Below are 21,977 nucleotides of genomic sequence, written 5' to 3'. Positions count from 1 at the left end.
GCGTTCTGGTGGGCGGGAGCTTCCGCGGCTGAGAGGAGCTGAGCCGGCGGCGGTGAGGGCCGGGGTTCTTTTTTTTTTGCGCGCTCGGGGAAGTTTTCTGTGGGAGGCTGCGGAAGGGGAAGGCGGCCAAGTGCGGGCAGCTGGGATGGAGTCGTGACCAGGTGAGTGCGAGGGAGGCTTCGGGAGGGAGCGTGCCGGCAGCTCCTCGCCCCGCCCGCCCGCCTGCCCGCTGAGGGGGGGGGGGAATGTCCCTCCATGTATGGGGCAGGGAACCGCCCCTCTGGGAAGCACGAAGCGGGGCTGCCCCGGTTGCTGGGAGAGCCTGGCCTTGGCTCGCCTCACGCTCCTCCTCTGCCCCACGGCGGAGGCTGGTGGGAGAACCGCGCCCTCCTTCTCCCGTCCCACACGAACCACGCAGGCCCCCCCCCGTCGCCCCACGCCGTTCTCCTTTGCAGCGCCCCCTTCCCACGACCGGGCCTCTCCTTCGGGCGACGTGACTCTGGCGTGGCCCTCCCGCCCCTTTGCTATGCGCTTGTGAGTAAAACGGCGAATGTTCCGCCTCCCCAGCCCCCAAATAATTTGCCTAGAAGAGCCACCGAAGGTATCCTTTTTCTCCATCAGCCGCCAGCCAGGCTTCTGCTTTTCCCCGTAACGCCCCCCTCCGCTGTGTCATTTCACCGTTTTCCGAACGGGTTTATCATCCCTCCCTTAGCACTGTTTTCAACTATTGGGTTTTTATTGGACGACAAGAATAAACCTCCAGGATCATCACCACCACCACCCAAAAATTATTGGTTTTTTTTTTTGTCTTTGAGACTCTTTTCCTCCCAGAAAATTTTAATTGCAAAGGAAATGTAAATGTACTGGATCTTCTCTATGTAATTTCAAGAATGCAAGATTGCCCCTGATTCAGTTTCAGAATTGTAATCTGCAATCTGTGTGGAAGACTGTTTTGAGAATATGGGCTGAGCTGATCACACCCACTGGCACATGTAGGAATCTGCGTTGAGCATATAGATTCAGGATGAATTATCATTTGATGCTTCCCAGAATCCTGTGCTGGAGGGTGGTTGAATGCGGCTGGCTCATTGTGGGCTGGAGGCCAGCAAGAATATCCTTTGCTAGTACTTTCCCTGCTGCTTAACATCCGACGATCTGAGCTTGTGAATAGAATCACACTGGCACTTATAGTTCATCCATAGTTAAAGATGCATCCTCTTTAACAGCATAAAGACATGGGACTCCTCTTGGGTTTCCCACTTTGAAAGCATCTGGACATCACATGGTAGCAACTTGCAGAAGAGTGAGCGTATTCACTGGTTGCAATAAAAGCAGACTTATGATACCTTAAGGCAGGGGTAGGGAACCTCAGGCCCTGGGGTGGTGGTGGTTTCCAAATGCATCCTTTTAGGCCTCTCTAGCCAGTCCTTGGGGCTCTGCCCAAGCCACACCTCTTATCAGCCATTTGCCTTCCTTGAGTGCTTTTGCTTGGCAAGAATTTGTTCTTGAACTGTAGTAATGCTTCTTGTTTGCCTGGATAAAGGGGGGGGGGGTGTTTGAATGTTGAGAAACCTCTGGTTTTTGTGTGGCTTGAATGTACAAATGTAAGCATTGTATCTGTTGCTTTGCCCACTTTTTCCCCTCTGGTGTTGCCGTGTCTGGTAGGCGAGATCTAGAAGGTTGCCTGCAAGGCATTGTGGCCCTTAGGCTGAAAACGTTTATTATGGCATAAGTTTTCTTGTCCACTTCTTGTTTTCAAACACTGGAGTGACTTGTCAGATCAGTCCTGTGTTAGTAAGTCTTTATTGCCCTAGCTAATTCTGTAGCAAGGGATTTGCATACTTGTTGACCTAGTGAAGGTCTTGAGCAGGAGCCTCCCTTTTTGTTTCCCAGGGTAGTATCTCAAGAGTGCAGTTCACCAGCTTTGAGGAGTATAGTATGGGAAAATGGTAGTTATGAAATTATGGCATGGGATTGTGTAACTTGGTGCAATGAAAAGTACAGTACATGAGTATAGGTGGGCAGAAAATGCATGTGCATGCAAGATTTGGTAGGCATTTTTAATCCAAAGATGAAATAATTACATCAAAATTTCCACTGCACTCCATATTTTGCATCTCTATTTAAGGCACACAGAAAAGAATGTGAAGATTGATATTTCAGGTGTGTAGAAAAATAGTTGGTATGTGTATAAATATTGATTTTAATATCAAGCTTGATACAGTATTTTAAAAATTGCTCTAAATGCTGTGCAGTATGAAACAATATAATTAAGACAAAAATGCAATATAAAACCAATGAATGTCAGTTTTGGTGTCATTGTATACAGATAGAGTATAAGGATGAATAACTTCTAGGTACAAAATATGCTCTGAAGTAGAAAAAACTGTGATCAGCAGGGTGCCCTTTTTCTATCATTGGGATACCCTGGGAAACTCGCCAAGCATATTGCACCTGGTGCTGGGTGTGGAGAGTGCACCTAATTGCTTAATGTAGTGTTCTCAAACTTGGGTCCCTAACAGTTGTTGAACTACACCTCACATCATCCCTCCCCACTGGTCCTGCCATCTTTGGATTATGGGAGTTGTAGTTCAACTACAGCTGGGGACCCAAGTTTGAGCAACAGTGGCTTAATGGAACACAGGTGTGTGGGCAGCCTGAGGAAGCTCCAACCACTTTGGTGCCTGCCCATAAAAGCAAGCCCTGATCATGGGACAGTGAAGCAGCTGGAGAAGATAGGGCAGAGGCTACAGAAAGAACTGTGAGTGGAGAGGCGGCTTATTTGTATTAGTGTAATGTTTTTATTACAATAGACGCAGGTGGCGCTGTGGGTTAAAGCCTCAGCGCCTAGGACTTGCCGATTGAAAGGTCGGCGGTTCGAATCCCTGCGGCGGGGTGCGCTCCCGCTGCTCGGTCCCAGCGCCTGCCAACCTAGCAGTTCGAAAGCACCTCCGGGTGCAAGTAGATAAATAGGGACCGCTTACCAGCGGAAAGGTAAACGGCGTTTCCGTGTGCGGCTCTGGCTTGCCAGAGCAGCGATGTCACGCTGGCCACGTGACCCGGAAGTGTCTCCGGACAGCGCTGGCCCCTGGCCTCTTAAGTGAGATGGGCGCACAACCCCAGAGTCTGTCAAGACTGGCCCGTACGGGCAGGGGTACCTTTACCTTTACCTTTAATGTTTTTATATGTTAACTTTTTTTGTAATATTTAGTGTTTGTTTCAGTTTTCTGTATACTTCATAGATATGTTTTTTATGTATTACGTAGCATAGAACTGGTGTAATAAATAAAAATTCACTGATGATATTGCTTCCAGGCCTGTTTCCTGCTTTCTGTGGATAGCTGACTTCATACATGACAGAAATATGTTTAGCAAAAACTTGCTCTGCTAATTAAAGTGGGTGCCTAGGAAGTGCAGAATGATTTTTTGAGGGATATTGCTTATTGGAAGTTTGCACTGCCCATCTATTGTCATTATGAAAGCTGAATAACTTGGAGTTTCATTCTTAGTTGACTTTGAAGTGTATAGTTCTTACATCTATCCTTATGAATCATCAGGTTTTTGGTCTATTGGGACACGTAAAGAAATCCTTCATGTTGGTAGAATAGTTAATACAATGTATGATGAAAGTTTAAAGGGAGAAATGGAAGCTAAGGTGGTGGTAGATTGTAAGCACATGCTATGCTAGCAGTATGTTGAATACTAATAGTATTGCTAGGAATCTAGTAAATTGCCTTATACAGTGGTACCTCGGGTTACATACGCTTCAGGCTACATATGCTTCAGGTTACAGACTCCGCTAACCCAGAAATATTACCTTGAGTTAAGAGCTTTGCTTCAGGATGAGAACAGAAATTGTGCTCTGGCGGCCAGAACGAATTAAGTACTTAACCTGAGGTACCACTGTACTGAGTCAGACCTTTAGTCATCTAGCTCAGTATTGATTACACTGACTGAGCTTTCCAGGGTTTCTGACAGGAGCTTTTCACAGCCCTTCCTGGAGAAGCTGGGAATTGAACCTGCATGTGAGGCAGATGCTCTATCACTGAACTTATAGCCCTACGTATAGCTGGGAATTTGGAAAGACCAGTGAAGTCCAGATATGCACAGAACTCTCAAGTGAAGCATGGTAGCGATAATGCCCTTTGTTGCTTGGCCCACTATTGGCCGCTGTAAAAAACTGTCCTTTTTGAATTTGATGAATTGTTTTAAAAATCTGTGTCTGCTTGTGGCCATCACAACAACCTGTGACAAAGAAATCCATTATTTTTTTTTTACATTATGTAAAGGATTTTCTCATCACGTGCCACAAGTTTGTTGTCTTTATGTTCTCTTGGCTGAAATGTACTGAGAATTTTTATTTGCTTCTCCTTGCTGTTAGTAGTTTTGTAAACCTTTATCAAATTGAGCCTCAGACATGAACATATTTTTTAACTTAAATATTCAGACTTCTTATGAAGAAATGCAGAAGGATATTACTGATTGTTTTAATTTCCCTTTTCTCTATTTTTGTAATTTACTTTAAGTGAAACTTTAATTCCTTTGTGTTGGTGAGGTCCTATAGGCATTTCATGACTGTTGAAGATTACAGTATCTTTCAATTCATCATTCTGTAAAACCAGATTGCTTGAATTTCAGTGAGACATTCTACATCTGAATATATTGTTTTTACATGTGTTTTTAACTAAAATAGAAATAGCATGCAGATTGGAAGAGGATGGGGAAATTAAGTAAAGGGATACTCTGCACACACCAGCCAGTTCCAGAGCATAGTGGTCGGGATTCAACTAAGTCCAGTCAGTGGAAGCCCTGCACAAGGACTACTGCGTGCAATGGGTCTTTTTCCTTTCTCCTCCGTCCACTTCCTCAAAATTGGCTCTGGGGCGGTTGGGGATCCTTTGGTTTGGTCTGGCAAACCCAAATGCTTCCCTGCCAAAACAGTTGTTTTAACACAATGTTGAATTCCTCCCATAGTGTTTATGTGTTTGTGCGCAAGATGTCAGAATGATACAGAATTTGATATTGGTGAGTACAGCATTCTGCATGCACAAGGACTTGGTCATAGGGGTCAGTATGCAAACAGCTCTCTGTCCTTTGCTGTGTCTTCCTGCCTAGGCTTTTAATCCCATCAGTTCTTTGCTTCTTCCTTGTCTCCACTCTTTAGAAATCACATGAAAATATAGGGATGAATTCAGCCTTTGTTCTTAGTTTTGCTGTATATATAAGTTGAAACTGTCTTTATATTTTAACTCACTGTTTTGGGTTGCAGCCTTACCTAGGAATAAAGCACTTCAGCTCAGTATACCGTATTTTTCGCCCTATAGGACACACTTTTTCCCCACCAAAAATGAAGAGGAAATCTGGGTGCGTCCTATGGGGCGAATGCAGGCTTTCGCTGAAGCTTGGAGAGCGAGAGGGGTCAGTGCGCACCGACCCCTCTCGCTCTCCAGGCTTCAGGAAGACATCCGCAGCCTAGGCAGCCCTGCGGGAGTTCCCGCAGGGCTGTCTAGGCTGCAGATAGCAGCCTGCTTCCCGGGGCGCCAGGTGCGCTGAAAGCAGAGCGCCCAGCGCTTCGGGAACACATCCGCAGCCTAGGCAGCCCTGCGGGAGTTCCCGCAGGGCTGTCTAGGCTGCAGATAGCAGCCTGCCGCCCGGCGCGAGGGGCGCCCTGAAGCAGAGTGCCCCTCGCGCCGGGCAGACATCCGCAGCGTGGGGAGCCCTGCAGCAGTTTCCCGCAGGGCTCCCCTCGCTGAGGATAGCAGCCTGCCGCCCGGCGGGCAGGGCATACTGAAGCAGAGCGCCCCGTGCGCCGGGCAGACATCGGCCAGCCCCACAAGCTCGGGGGACAGCAGGGAGGCTCAGCGCCGCCATCCTGCTGTTCCCCGACCTGGTTCTGTTTCCCGGACCTGGTTTTGGGGGGAAAATAAAGAAAAAAATTTCTTTATTTCCCCCCCAAAAAACTAGGTGCGTCCTATGGGACGAAAAATACGGTAACTTCTGAGTAGACATACCTAGGATTGCATTGCACATTTGTGGTACTGAAAGTTGTGTTGATTTTAAATAGCAGTATAACTTCTAATATGTTTCCTCTTGCTTGCTCCTCAAGTACTGGAGACAAGAAAGGATCCTTGTTAAATTCATTTTACTGTGGGCCTAACTTTGGAATGGGCAAATTAGTATAACTTCAGGAGACTACTCAGCAATGAACTCATCTTCCAAACTTCATGTCTTTAGGAATAGAGAGGATAATAGTGTCTAGTTTGATTTTTGTTTTAAATAACTTGTTATTTGGTTTTATACAAGGATCATAGGAATAATAAATGATACAAATAAACAGACCAAGTCTTCTCAATTTGCAGTAATATCTACAACATATGGTCATTATTAATGGTCCATGTGTAAGTTCTTGGCTCGTGAATTCGTCTAAACAAAAACAAAGGGGAAACATGATAGAACAGAGTTAACCGATAACATTCAGCATCACATAGCTAAATGCCTAATCAGGAATCTTTGTGGTAGTGCTTAGATGAAGTATGAGTAATAGTCATTTTTCCTATTTATGTTTCCATTGAAACAATATACCATATATTGATGAACATGGGAGTTCAAAGTAGAGATAATTACCGTATTTTTCCTTCTATAATACGCAGATTTTTTCTCCTAAAAAGGAAGGGGAAATGTCTGTGCGTGTTATTGAGCGAATGTGTGGTCCCTGGAGCCAATTGGTGCGAGGGGAGGCAAAAAAAGCAGGCAAAAATCAAATTGCGCGTCTCCTAGAAGGGAAACTTGAAAAGAGGAAGTGGCTGCTTTCCGGCATTCTGCCTCAGGGTCTTACTGCCCACCCACCTCTGTTTCCTTGCTGTGTTTGCTCAAACGGAACAAAGAGCAGGGAAAGCCCCTCCCCTCCAGGCAAGCAGAGGGGAAAGCTGAAAACATGCAGGAGGGAGAGAGAGAGAGAGCGGCGAGCTGGCTGGCTTGGGTGGGTAGGTGAGGGAAAACTTTTGCCTTCCTTTCCTCCCTACCCCTCTCCTGCATTCTTAGCCAGCTGCTTCTCTGCACACCCCTCTCCTGCTCCTTGTCCCTTCTGTGTTTTTCCTTCCCTCCCCACTTAAAATTTGGTTAAAAAGCATGGATCCACATGGATCCTCAGGATCTTTGCACTGGGTCAGCCCAAATTCACCATCAGATCACATAGCATGTCCATGGCTACAGCCTGCCCCCCCAAAATCACGCACCCACTGTTGCCTGGGGCTGCAATGGTGCAAAAACGTGGTTAAAAAGCATGGATCTACATGGATCCTCAGGATCTTTGCATTGGGTCAGCCCAAATTCACCATCAGATCACATAACATGTCCATGGCTATAGCCTGCCCCCCCAAAAACCACACACCCACTGTTGCCTGGGGCTGCAATGGTGCAAAAACGTGGTTAAAAAGCATGGATCTACATGGATCCTCAGGATCTTTGCATTGGGTCAGCCCAAATTCACCATCAGAGCACATAGCATGTCCATGGCTACAGCCTGCCCCCCAAAAATCACGCACCCACTGTTGCCTGGGGCTGCAATGGTGCAAAAACGTGGTTACAAAACATGGATCCACATGGATCCTCAGGATCTTTGCATTGGGTCAGCCCAAATTCACCATCAGAGCACATAGCATGTCCATGGCTACAGCCTGCCCCCCCAAAATCACGCACCCACTGTTGCCTGGGGCTGCAATGGTGCAAAAACGTGGTTACAAAACATGGATCCTCAGGATCTTTGCATTGGGTCAGCCCAAATTCACCATCAGAGCGCATAGCATGTCCATGGCTACAGCCTGCCCCCCAAAAATCATGCACCCACTGTCGCCTGGGGCTGCAATGGTGCAAAAACGTGGTTACAAAGCACGGATCCACAGGGATTCTCAGGATTTTTGCATTGGGTCACCCCAAATTCACCATCAGATCACATGTCTGTGGCCACAGCATGAAGCACAAAAATGATACATCCACTGTTTCATTCAGAATGTTTTTTCCCTTGTTTTCTTCCTCTAAAAACGATGTGCGTGTTATGGTCAGGTGCGTGTTATAGAGCGAAAAATATGGTATTTTTAAATTAACGTTTAGATCAACCAGATTGAACCAAATGCTGATGGAGGGGATTGTTCATTTTCTGGGATACTGACATATGTTATGAAATTAAATCACATGAGGGTAAAGCCATCTTTTTTGATCCGTCCACATGTCAACCATAGTTTACTTACTAATCTCCCAAGGAAGGCTGTTTTCCAAACTATTTTGTACCAGTTGTCTACCATTGTGCTAGAAAGGTCTTTCCAGTGTCTGCTTATGTTGCGTCATGCCGCTTGTAATAAATTATATATTAATTTTTTATTATGCAAATCTAGATTGTTGTCTTGAAATACATTTAATAAAGATAATTCAGGTATGACATACAATAGTGTCTAGTTAAACAAAATGCCACAAATCTTGCAAAATGAGATTTCAGTTACTGCACTGTGTATGAATATTTGAAATTTTGTGGAATTCTTTTTATAAGCACTTTATGGAAAAATAAAATTGATAGTTTGAGGACTGTCTTTGTGACACAATTTTAGAAAAAGGCAAATAGTTTTAACTAGTACTGTATATTGGAACTTGCAGTTTTAACCTTGTAGTGAATATCAGTTCTTAAATTTAAATATAATAGTTTTAGAGGTCTACGAATTTGCTTGATGCTTGTAAATAGCTTGTTTTCCTGTTAATTTTGTGGTATTATGACAAATTTGAAACTGGATACAGTATAGTTAAGCTTTTGTGGAGTTACAGCAGGAATATAAGGGAGAATGACGAGATTAAAATTCCCTTTCACAAAGGAATTCCGAAATATGTTGTGCCACTTGAGACTTTTATTACATGAGCTTTGGACCTGTTGTAAGTATAATTGTGTTACCTCTCTTCCTTAAGCCTTCCCAACTATTCTGGTTTGCCTTGCCCAGTGTCACTTTTCTGTTTTTTAAAAAAGCTGCTTCATATTGTGTTTTGTTGATCTTACCTGGTTTGGAGTAATGCAAACATTAATTTCATTAGTTTTAATAGCTGCTAATCAAGAAAAAAAAACCCTGTCTACTTTGCTGTGTTTGTCATAAATCCATCAGTGGAAAAAGGAAGACGATTAAATACTGGATAGTGACAAGATATCTGTAGTTATTTGCCACTAATGAGGCATTTGTATTCTTTGTAACCATGGTTCTGGGGTGTTTTCAGTAGTGGGAGAGATTACTCATGGTAATATATGATACATTGGAGTAATTTGCTAGTCTCTGATTACCCAGGAACAAGGAAGATATATTATGGGAACTCGATTCAGTGTAAAAGCCATTCTTATAGGAAAAGGGAGTCTCTTGTGAGATTAGGTTAAAGGGGGTTCCCTTACTAACAACATACGAAACAAATTGCAGTTGGGATAGAGTTGACCTAAGTTTAAAAAATATTGAAGCAAGGATATAATTTTCACAGATAACTTTAACTTGGAAATAAGGTTTCTAGCTATTGGTTCTTGAATAGCCACTAGAAACAGTAATGTATGCTAGAGATCCCTGATATGGATAGAAAATGTTGAATATTTCATAAGGGTTTAAAACATCTGAAGGTTATGAAATCCCAACTGCACTGGCTGCCAATTAGTTTCTGGGCCCAATTGAAAGTGCTGGTTTTGACCTATAAAACCTTAAATGGCTCAGGACCACAAATAACTCAAGAACTACCTCTCTCCATATGAACCTACCAGGACCCTGCGGTAATCATGTGAGGCCCTTCTTTGTGTGCCTCTTCCACGAGAGGTCTGGAGGGTCGCAACACAGGAATGGGCCTTTTCTGCAGTGGCTCCCCAGTTGTAGAATGCTTTTCTCAGGGAGGTACAGCTGGCACCTCCATTATACACCTTTAGGTGCCAGGCAAAAAGCAAAGCATTCCTCTTCAACCAGGGCTTTGGCAGACTGACATCCTATATGGTTTTAAATGTCTTTATGGGAGAGGGGTTATATTTTGTTTCATTTTTGTTTGTGTTATTATTATTATGTCTTTTGTGTTTTTATATTGTATTTTTATGCTGTGAATCGCCCTGAAGGGCAGTATACATAGTTAATAAATGATGATAATAATCCAGCCCTTTGCACACATGCCACTTACAACAGAGTGGCCCACTCAGTGTGCATGATAGCGTTTCAAAGAAAGTGCACCCTTTAAAGAGGGGTTTGTGATGTGAGAAATGTTTAAAGTGGGCATTTCAAGTGCTTTAAAAATCTAAGCTCTGTCAGAACGCCCAGATGCAAAGTGTTTTAATAACTTTATTTTTGAGGTCTAAATGAAAGGTCTTTAATGTGATATAAGAAGCTAACTGAGCTGCATTGTGAGGCTAATGAGTAGAAAGAGGAGTCTTTTGGGCTTCTATCTGTCGCACTTCCATTGAGGTTTTATTCTGCTTATTGTTACTTTAATAACAATGCTTGTTGTGTACTAACATTTCTTGGTTGTAATAGTTTAGGATTCTTCATTCTTTTTAAAAAATAAAATAAAATTCCAGTTATGTCCTATAGCAGATGGTTGGACAGGAGTGATTAAAATTAAGAGTTGCAACTCTGAAAAGAGTATATACTTCAGTGCAGCTTTGGGCAGTGCACACCTTCATTAGGACTTTGCAACGCTACCAAGGACTAGCTGAAACTGCTTGCTGACACTGGGCTATGCTTGCTTTTGTCATTTTATTTTGAAGGTAGGTAGATGTCTGCTATCGCCTCAGTATGTTTTTGCAGTGTGACTACTTTGGTGACATTCTTTAATTATAGAGAAGGCAGCTTTCATTTTCTGCCTCTGGCCTTCTTAATTTTGGAATTCTAATTAAACATGCGAAAGTTGGGTCAGCAGTTAGTGTTTTACACAGAGCAGCTGAAACTTACCTTTCTTAGGAACCTTCCTTCAAGTTCACATGTACATTTTGGATTCAGGTAATTTGAGAAACTATGGTAGCAACAGTGAACTCCATTCCAACATACACATTTTAAATTTGTTTTTGTTAGTGGGATAGCCTTTGCTTGCTTGCTTTTTAGCCTTTGCTTTCTCAGACCCTTCTTTCTTGCCATTGTAGAAGTTACAGGCATTTTATTTTCTGATTGAATTTGCTGTTTAGAAATCAAGTAGGGAATTTGATCTAATGACATTTCATTTGCTTTTTACTTTACCTTGCATCTCCATTACCTTGTCGCTGTCAGAAATATTCCCTTTTCTTATTCCCAAACAGACAAAACCTCTTCAAAGTGGGCTTGATGTTTAAAGTTGGAGACTGTGCAGGGTGGAGATGTTGAGTTGCTGAGCTTTGAAAAGGGCTGCCAAGCATTTCTTCCTTGGTCTATTCTGCCATTGTCTACAGATGACAAATTATGACTGCATTTAAACATTTGGGTGCCACAGTACTTGGGTGCCTGGAAGCTTTCAAAAAGTCCTACTTGCTGTGTGTGTCTTGCCTAACTAGGAGGGGAAAGCTAACTCCTTTCCAGCTGTTCCTACCATGTGACAGGCTTTTTTTAAAAGTGTGGGAGTGTAGGGGTGGGGTCAAGAGCAGAGACTTTGAGATGGAAAGGGAGGCCTTATGGACTAGAGGTTCATTATTCTTGCTGTACAGGAATTCATAACTTTGCTTTGTGGTTTTCATAATGGGGAATAGAGGGAGGGACTCTTCCTTCCTTCCTTCCACATAGACAACAGAAATCATAATTAGAAACTTGGGATTGTTAAGTTTAGATGAAGGATCCTAGACTCTTGATGGTTATAGGGAGAGCTACTTGAGCTTTTAAATATGTAACTGGTGGGAGAAAGAGGGATATGAAAATTAAACCCCTGTTGTGGCATTCAGATCAGAGGCTCTTTCTTAAGGCCAGTTGGAGAATTTCCATGTTGTTCAACTACTAAACTCTGAGTCACCACTAGCAAAGGCAGATAACCCATTGTAATTGCTAGAATACCAACAGCTTAGCTGGAACATGTAAACAATGGTGTATAAACTTTTCCACTGAATTATAAGTTTATGAGCAAGACAAGACTTCTGCATCTCTTACAGTTGACGTTATTTTCTCGGGGGGAGGGGACTTGTGAAAGTTATTTTATTACAGTACAGCCATACCACACAGCTGGAAAAGAGGTGGGGGAAAACTTCATAGTGGTTCTGTTACCAGCTGTGTAGTTGAGCTGTGGACATAACATGGCACTATTAAGAAAAATAAAATACATGAGATGATTAAAAATTGCTTTCTTACATATGTTTATTGACTAATCATGTAAGCTGGGGTGAGGCAGAAAATATGTTGGGATCTGTTGGAATTTGGAACTTAAGTTGTTACTCATTTCCATTGTATGTCCAAGTGGTCTAAAGGGCTTTACCTTTTCTTTTTTTATTTCTCATTTCTATTTACAATATTTCAAGACCCTCATATTTTGGAGAAAAGAGTTAAGGAAAAGGAGCTTTTATATACCGGCAAATGCTTTACAGAAGGGCTATCTTAGCAGCTAAGACTAATGGCTAAGCCTTCACTGCAGTAAAGTGTCTCTTACATTGCCTTCTGTTAGAGTCCCAAGCTAGATTTTTAAAGCTGCAGCATGCCATTGACTTACTAAGTATTACTGCATAGATGTCTATGCCAGAAAAGAAGCAGGTATTGGGAAAGAAGTGCTTTAGCATATCTTCTCATGAGGCCTTTAACGTCCACCTCTTGGCAAACTGGCTTGCTAATTATCTGTTGTGGGACTACCCAACAGGCAGAAAGGAAGTGGTTGTACGTAGTGTAGTCATAACCCCTCACCTTTCTGGATATTCTTGGGAACTTCCATGGTAGTTGACTGAGTGATCTTTGGCAGTAGGGAAGTCAATTAAATCTGATGGTTGAGGCAATACACTGCACACCCTTGTCTGGAAGATTGTGAGAAGTTAGATAGCTCAGTTGGTTAGAGCATAGTGCAGGCATGATCTTCGTAATGGGCAGCTGCATATTCCTGCATTGCATGGGGTTGAACTAGATGATCCTCAGGCTCCCTTCCAGCTCTGTGATTCTTTGATTCTATTTCACCTTTTGTGACTGTTTAGAGCTATTGAAAGAAACTAAGTTGTGTTAAGAGGCAGGAAGGAATGGTGCTCAAATAGCATGTCATTTTAGATTGCTACTGGCATTTAGGCTAAAATCTGTTACTAAAGTACAGGGACCACATCCAGTTGTGTCCATTAAAATTCAAATGTTAGACCTATTCTTTAAATACTTTTTTCTTTTAATGTGGTTTCTCATTTGTTCAGTTCTGGCTCTAGAATATGAAGATGCAGAAGCAAAAATCACATTAAATATATCATTCTTGTGATTTGTAGCTAATGCACACTTGTAGAAGCAAGTAAAACTTAGTCTATTATTATGTCCCTGGCAGCTTCTTCCAGTTGAGAGCTCTTGCTCTTCAAAGATTAAAGCATTCTTTCGCACACACAAATTAATGTAATGAAAATTTCAAATTGAAATGTTCTGGTGGTGATTACCATCAGGTTCTACCAACTTTACAGTAGTTTATACCCTTATTTTTCACGAAAACCTGGGCTGTCACCGGAGTTTCTCGGTTCCTGCTCCTGCCAACCTAGCAGTTTGAAAGCATGTCAAAGTGCAAGTAGATAGATAGGTACCGCTCCAGCGGGAAGGTAAATGGCGTTTCCGTGTGCTGCTCTGGTTCTCCAGAAGTGGCTTAGTCATGCTGGCCACATGACCCGGAGGCTGTATGCCGGCTCCCACTGCCAGTAAAGCGAGATGAGCGCCGCAACCCCAGAGTCGTCTGCGGTTGGACCTAATGGTCAGGGTTCCCTTTACCTTTTACTCAGAGTAGATTGAAATTAATATACCTAAATTACTAAGGTCCATTCATTTAAACAAATCTACTCCTGAGTATGACTGGCATTGCTCGTGATCTATATTTGGTGCACTATTGGTATGTTCAAAGTGGGATATGTCCAGGGTTAAGGAAATTTAGATATAGTATTCCTTGGTATCTCTTTGGGAATACTTTTTTCAGATGAAGCGGCTTGTATTGTACTTCTTCATGCATAAGGCATGTGGAGAGTGCACTGCTATTCTAAATGTATGCACTACTCCATATGTTGCTGCAGTAGCCACTTAGCAGAATCTGATAATCTGATAGTCCCATTATTGAATAGACATATTCAAGTATATACTCCCTTCTAAAACTGTTGCTTCTTTGTGTCACTTAAGACTTGCTTAGGCTGCCTTTATTATGCTGCATCATTTACTGTATTTGTAAATATAGACTTTGTAAAGTTATTTACAAAAACTTTATTTGTAAATAAAGACTGCTTCTGTATACATTGTACACTCAAAATTAACCAATAAGATGTTAAAAGAATCACAGATTGTCTCAACTGTTATTTGATCCGCATATGCAAACAAACCAGGACTGGATTAAACCAAGAACTAATTTATTAAGTTGTGCTTGTGAAGGGAGGAGTATTGTTCCTGATTCTCCAAACCACAGGTAGAGGAGGTGTCATCTGAATGCAGCCTTCAAATACTGTCTGAATCCTGACATTGCTTTAGAGGGGATGCCAAACAACTTAAATTTGGTGGCAACAAGATGGGAGCTGCTTTGCTTTTTATCTGTAGGCAACATGGCTTAAATCTTGTGGAAGAGATTTGATTTGTGTGATTTCTGTTTCTTTTGTAGTGATTGGAGCGCCTGGCATGGAACAGAACTGGATTGATTTGTGGGAACTATAAGGTTTGTAATCTTCCAGTTGCATTGCTTCCTTTTAAAATTAATTGCGTGTCAAGGCCCTGCACACCCCCATTTGATGAATAAGACACGTGGACTCCAGTCTTTTAGGTTAATGGGCTAATAAAGGCCACAACTTTATTGCTTACAGAATGTGAATGGTATTGGCTTAGGCATTGGACCCAAACCGACTATATCTGGCTCCTGCCCGCCATGCAGGGAGTCTCACAAGGGTTAACCACCAGTAGGGGGAGCCCCGTTGATGTACATCAACTCAGATCTCCCCTCAGAGTCACCGGTGTGGTCGTGCCATAGCCGTAGCCTCTACCTGGGCTTTGGACAGGAACCAGGCCCCTGGATTCTTTTAACGGTATACCCTTAAAGGGGAGGGGCAGGTGATGGCCACAGCTTCTCCTCCCATCAACCAAGCTTTTCCAATGCCTAACCACCAAACCTTACAAAGTTGTGATGATTTGCTACGAGGTAGGTGAAAACCAAGTGGCTGGTGCCAATCTGCCAAGTGGAAAAATTCCTACCAGGCCTCTTCAACAGGCGACCAACCGAGGTCCATATCAAGGTCAAGTTGTCGAATGCAAGAAGAAAGGGCGGGAGGGCGGGAGATCCGCTGAAGCAGGAAGCAGAAGGAAGAGCTCCCAGCTTGGATTGGCTGGCTGCGGGCATGACACGGGCCGCAATTCCCTGATGATGCAGGGGACTTGACACGCCCCCACTAAGTGCAGGAAAGTGCAGCCCGCAACCGTGCCCTCCTGCAAAGGAGATTGGCTTTGACATATTATAGTTGGGAGGGGTTGAGGGGAACCTTATTGATACTAGCTTTTTGGATGTGTGTTTAAGAATTAATTACTACAGTCTTGTGTATTTTTATACCAAACACAAAATCTGGTAGCTATTTCAGAACCCATGGATTTCATGGGCAATGTGGACTTCCTGGAAAATTTTGAATCAGAAAGTTTTTTAAGGAAAACGTTTTTTGGAAAATTTCTTTGTGCCTTAGATATTTTTTTGCATAATTAATTATAGTATTCAAACTAATACTTCCCCAGAACAACTCATCTTTAGAAATGTACTTGGGTCCATGGAAAAACATAGCTGTGGAAAATTCTTCATCCCACATCACTGATATTTTTGTTAAGTTGCTAACTCTTATGATTTGAAAGAATCACAGACATGCTTGCCTCACCTGACAAAGGCACTGATGCTTGATAATCCAGAAAACTCAAGTTCAGGGGCTCCATGTCCTCATAAACATCCACCTGCCCAAAGGTTCACATTAAGCTGTAGATCGGGGTGGGGAATCTTTATAGCCCACAGGCCAACTTAAACTGGTGGGCAGGCCAACTCACCTGTCAAAGTCGTTTGTGCAGCACTTTCAGGCACCCAACACTTGGGAACCTCAGGGCAAGGAGCTTTGGAAGCCTTATCTTCAGCACTAGGGAAACTCTGAGCACAAGTCTTGCAAAGCTTTTTAGCTTCCCAAATGCCTTACAGCCAGCTGGCATGTGGGAAGTGCTTCATAATGCCAAGTAAAGTGTTGGCAAAGCTGCTTTCATCAGGGATTGGATATGTGATCAAGTTCCCCCTAGGGAACTCTGCTGTGTAGCCAAACCCCCTGCATCTCTGTGCCACACCTGATGTCACATATGATGTCAGGTGAAAGCCAGATGAGTGAGGTTTGGGAAATCTGTAGCTTGTGGTTCAGCACGGGTCCCAATTTGGCCTGTCAGCCGGAGGTCCCCTAACCCTTCTCTAAATAAATCACCCCATTGGGACCTGCAGTAAATACTTGATTAGAAATGGCTTCCTGGTGCACGTCTGCTCCATGTTAAAATGTTAGATGCCCGTTTGTCCCTAATGCTTTATATGTGTATATGACAAAGCATGAGTCAGCAAACATTTCTGTACAAAGTGTGAACTTGCCTATGGAGATGACAAAACATCTGTGTTTCTACAGATGGCAGTTTAAGGGTAGTAGGATGTATGGAGAAGAAAGATTTTTTGTGGAGGGGAGGGTTGATAAGCTAAGCAAGATTCTGGAAGAGTTGATTGTTAAGAGCTTGGGAAATCTTTTTAAAGTCTCTCCCCCCCCCCTTTGCTTAATAAACAAATTAGCACAATTTGGGGGGGGGCAACCTTAAATGTTTAAAAAATACTCATTCATAGATCCAAGTCTGTGTGCAGGTTGGAGAGTTTTGGATGGTTGAGTATGACAGGTTAATAGACTTCCTGTTGAAATACAGTGGTGAGTCAAACAGCTTTGTGCAGGCTGTGCTCCTGAAGAGGGTGGATCAGTGCTGAGCAAGTGATGCCTGAACATCATTTGCTAAATGCTGACCTGTGATTTGGTTGGACTGGGTATAGAAAAAGCATTTTATATTGGGCTTAAGGAAAAAAGCACCACTGGTAATTTTGGAAGCTCTAATTGCAGTGGCTGCATGGACTTCTCACTGAAGCCACACCCATGTGATCCATCTGTAGAGGGCCATTGTCATTATGTCCTGCATTTGGATTTCCTGTAGAGATCTGGCTGGCCATTGTGGGAACCAGTGCTTTTTAGTGGAATGGTATCTGGAAATGTGCTTCCAGTTATAAATGCATTTCCTCCCTCCTGGGTATGTGTCCACATACTTGGTACAGTAGGCTGACATAAATATTGTTAATATGTGCAGGTGAACCCAAATCCGAGTCATTTAAATGAAGCTTAAGTATTTATAGGATCACAGCCTTTTCAGATTTTCTTGCAGGGGCACAACTTGCTTTATTACTTCTTCCTTTCATATTGCAGCAATGATATTTCAGGTATCATTGCATGTTGTTTATTTATTCCTTTTGAAAATAATGAAGAGGCAAGGTCCAGTGTTGCAGACCCTCTTCCTGTATCGGCATGCCATCTGTCAAATCCTTATCATACTTGCTCCTCTGTCTACATGGATTGCAAAACTTGTTTTGGTCTTTCTCAATCAAGGGCCTGCAGAATACTTCCTCAATCAATGGATATATAGTTAACATCTGTTGCTTCTTACAACAAACAGAAGCTATAGGACTGATAAAATAACATCAGTGTTGCAATTTCTACTTAACATTATTTCTGTGATCACATGCTTTTAGAGCTTGGGAGTGGAAATTTGTGCAACTTGGAAAAAGGAGTTTCAAGGTGTCCACATTTCTGTGCTATCTCTCCCCTAACTTACTGAATATGCTACAAAGGAGGCGTTACTTAGAGACACAATAATTTTCTTTTCGCCTTCTGCTTCTGTTACTGGACTGTGCACTTTAAAGAGCAACAGTATAATTATTACCAGTCATACAATCTACAGCTATGCTAGTATGCTATACAACTTTAATATTAGCAATATTTGATTGCGTTGTTGGCATTTGATTGACTAGATAGTGCCATCCTCTGGACCTCTTGTTAGACTAAACCAGGGTTTCTAGGAAAGGCTTGTTAAGTTAAAATACATATTTTTATGTATCCATGTGTACCTAAAGACTGAACAGGGACTGAATTTTCTGTAGACTGGGACTTACTTCAACTTCCTTGAAGCCTTCCCAGTTGAGTTTGGCAAGTTTCTATGTTCTACAATCAAAATTGTAGTGCATGTACAGCTTTCCACAAGGCAAAATAGGTGTAAAGTAGCTGTAATCAAGTAATTCTGTAACTGTTCAGTTATGTTGTATGGAACCCATTTTTTGCTCTGTATATGATGGAGATATGTTAGATGACTTCATTGCATAACCATATAAAACATTAGCGTGCTTAAATATAGTTGGTATGAATTTGCCTTAAGACTGGTGCTGTTTGCTCTTGGTTGGGGAATGACAAGTCATTGTCTCTGTGGCATTTCTAATCTGACAAGGAAAGAACCATGGGGATGCAGAAGTTCCTTGTGAAACAGGTGCTTGTACCATTGATTTTCAGCACTGTCAGTAGAAGTGCTGGATGTACTGTTTCCCTCCTTGCACTGCTGGGGAGGGACAGGATAATAGGAAAAGCAGTGGCTTCTTATACCATGCAGGTTGTACACTGAAAACGAGTGCACACTTTAGTTCCTTACTTGGAGAATCATTCAAAAGACCATACTCAGGTAGTTGTCTGCATAGAGAAGATCCAAGAAAAAGCATAGCAGGTAGCAGAGTGGATGTCCCTCTATAAAACAGAACTTCCCTAAATATGCAGATCTCAGTCTATAGTATGCATCTGGGTTCCTTTGGGAGAAAGGGCAGGATAATTGGAATTGAATGAATGAATGAATGAATAAATAAATAAATAAATAAATAAAGGAAAACTATGTTGATTGGACTTTCCTGGCCTTATTTTTCAGTTATCTGAAAGACCTGTCATGGCTCTAGGCAGTGCATATTTTTTAATGTATTTTGTTCCTAGATTTAATCCTAAGAATTTCCAGTTGTAGTGTCATTAGTAACAGCGATAGGGAAAGAACCTCTGAAGAACTGATTGGAGCACTGAGATTTCTGGGTAAATACCCAGTTTTAGGTGATTGTTTTCTGCTTATTAGTAGACTATCAACAACATGGTGCTGTTTCCTACTTTTCTGAATTAGGGTTGTCTAGAAAGAATGTTGTCCTCAGCTATAACACCACTGCTTCTTCCTTCTCTGTTTAGCTTAAAACTTGATCCACTTAACACCACTCTGCCTAAAGATTACTTTAGATTTTCTTTTGGCCTCCTGATCACAGTTGCCAGAGACATGTAACAGATGGCTTTTTTTTAATGCAAGAAAAGTAGTTACTGCTTCCCAAAATAGCCTACTTCTGCATGCCACCTGCTGCTGCTAGTTGATGCAGGTTGCTTAGCAATTCTTAAATGAGTAGGAAATTGCCATTACCCTGGTAACCACTCCTAAATAGAAACTGACTTAAAGGAACGAAGAATAGAGAGAAACGTCCATAGCAAGTTTGCTAATGGAATTACTTCCCCACCTTTCTGTCTTAAAATAATGCTACCAACAGAAACTTTGATATGTGGAGAATGACAGTATGCTTTATAATGTAACTGCATCCTCAGACTTGTAAAGTATTATGCAGTTTATATGGGGGTCACAAACCTTAATCAGTGATCCAGTTTTAAATGGGGGGGGGGCTATGAATTCAACATTTTAAAGGCTTTTTTTTTTGTTCTAGCATGTCCCTATTACATTGACTGAGAAAAACAATATTAAATATATCCCCTCCCAAAAGATGAGTGATATCTTACAACTTAATCGAAGCTATGTTATGATTCATTGTTTCCAAAGAATATCCATATTCTAATTTTTATAATGTATAAACTGATTAATTAAGAAAAATGCTTTTCATCAATGGACAGCCTTAGTTTTTCCACTGTTTCAAGGCATCATTGTGGGTGGATGCTTTTTTAATTCCTGTAGAAAAAAACCTTGAAATTAGCTGGAGTTATTACTGACAAGTAATCACAGGAGTGTTATTACTCTTCATGAATAGTCCCTGTTAGAAATGGGTTTAAAATGTAAGAAACATACTTGTAGAGTTCAGCTTTATAGAAAATTACAGAACATGCCATATGATTATGGGCTTGCTCTGTGTCCCCATAGCCTTACAAGCTTTGCTGCTACGTGTGAGGACATCTGAAATGAAGAACAGAGGGGTATCATAGCCAGTAATGCATAACACCGCAGATCAATTTTCTCCAAGTTCATTCCCACCCAGATTCAGCCCCAAATTAGTCAGTCTTCAACTCTCATTCTACTCATTTCCCTTTTGCTCCCAGCTCCAAGAGAAAGAGTAAAGAAAATCTCTGTATTTGTCTTTTCCCCTCATGCAGTCAAAAGTGCAGTAAGCTCAGCCTGGCAAAGACCCACGAGCCATTAGTACAAACTCTGAGATAGATGAAACAATGAACAAGGCAGGGAAGGGACTTTCTACCCGAACAGTACATGCGAGTAAGAACTGCCTGCTTGTACACCTCGCTGTGGGACCATACAAGCTGATAAATGGGCATAAAGGAAGTATTATTGTGATAACATATGAGAAAGCACTGAAATAGCATTAATCTTGTAAATTAGTGGGCATGGGGGAAGAGGACCAGAGTGGGCTGTTTCCTGGTCTTGTGCAAAGTACAGCTGCCTGGTGCTTTTTGAAGGGAATTTATTAGCTCTATTAAACTAATAAATTAGAACTATAAAATTGATAACCAGTAAGAATAGTACAAAAATCCACCCCAGTCACCTAGCACTTGTCCAGTGCTGGTGGACTCTGGTTCCAGTCTAGAAATAACCTAAGCTGTAAGTGCTGCTATGATGGGACTTGCTTTGCAATTTTAGTGCTCAGTTGGTCAACATTGTCATTGATCCTGCGGTACATCAGAGACTGCTGTGTTTGTAAGAAGAGGCCCAGCACAGCTACACTAGGTCTTGTAATGCAAGCCTGAAGGCTATTCTGAGCTCTTGAAAGTTTTCTATAAGGATTTTGCAATTTGCTGTGGAGTTTGGGCAGGGCAAAATTAGCTTGTTTCAGGATATGCTGAGCCTTTCCAGAGCCAAACTCAGCAGTTCATTCAGTTCCTAGTTGTTAATAGTAACTTGTTTCCTCTTTTGTTGTGTATATAGGCTTATTTGATTATATTACACCTTTAAATAAAGTTAATGTATCCAGATTACTCTTATGAATGTGACATTTCTGAGGTATGAAATGGAAGAAGGAAGACATTTCTAGCTGCTTTGAGCTGTAGATGCTCATAGGTTTTGTATGCAGATTGTTTGTGCCTATTTATTTTGAACTTGAAACAATGGGGGGGGGGACCCCTGCAAAAGAGCTACAGCTAGAGAAGAGGCCTACCTCTTGGAAGGTTGAATAATATATATATGCCATTGTCCAACTCTTATATGTTCTGTCTTCAGGTTGCCATCACGAAAGCCAAAGTGGATTTCTCCGGAGTGCTGTGCCTGCCCCCTTCCGTCGCTGCTGCAAATGGGCTGGACGGAGGAGGGGCCGGCGAGAATGAAGATGAAGCAGTGTTGGTGTCTCTTTCGGCGGCACCAAGCCCCCAGAGTGAAGCTGTTGCCAATGAGCTGCAGGAGCTGTCCCTGCAGCCTGAGCTGACCCTAGGCCTCCATCCTGGCCGGAACCCTAACCTTCCTCCACTAAGTGAGAGGAAGAATGGTAAGTGGAACAGTGACGGTTCATGCCTTGTG

The 21,977-nt window shown here is 42.3% G+C and overlaps 1 protein-coding gene and 1 long non-coding RNA gene across 3 annotated transcripts in view; both read left to right on the top strand.

The window, feature by feature from the left end:
* Position 1: 1 nt before the first annotated feature.
* Positions 2-21,770, top strand: LOC307226128. Its single transcript, XR_013843327.1, has 3 exons — positions 2-161; positions 14,743-14,796; positions 21,684-21,770. It is a non-coding gene; the product is annotated as an uncharacterized lncRNA (long non-coding RNA).
* Positions 21,771-21,876: 106 nt separating this feature from the next.
* MRTFA (myocardin related transcription factor A) overlaps positions 21,877-21,977 on the top strand; it is a 76,470-nt gene continuing 76,369 nt past the window's right edge. For both annotated transcript variants that reach the window (XM_079994559.1, XM_079994558.1), the window contains exon 1: positions 21,877-21,945. The gene's annotated coding sequence lies outside the window, so the exon portion shown is untranslated. The remainder of the gene's footprint in view (positions 21,946-21,977) is intronic.

This window comes from Podarcis cretensis, assembly GCF_951804945.1.
Source record: "Podarcis cretensis genome assembly, chromosome: 10".
Taxonomy (NCBI): Eukaryota; Metazoa; Chordata; class Lepidosauria; order Squamata; family Lacertidae; genus Podarcis; species Podarcis cretensis.
Note: the sequence above shows the minus strand (reverse complement) of the source record. Positions and strands in the feature narration are given on the sequence as shown.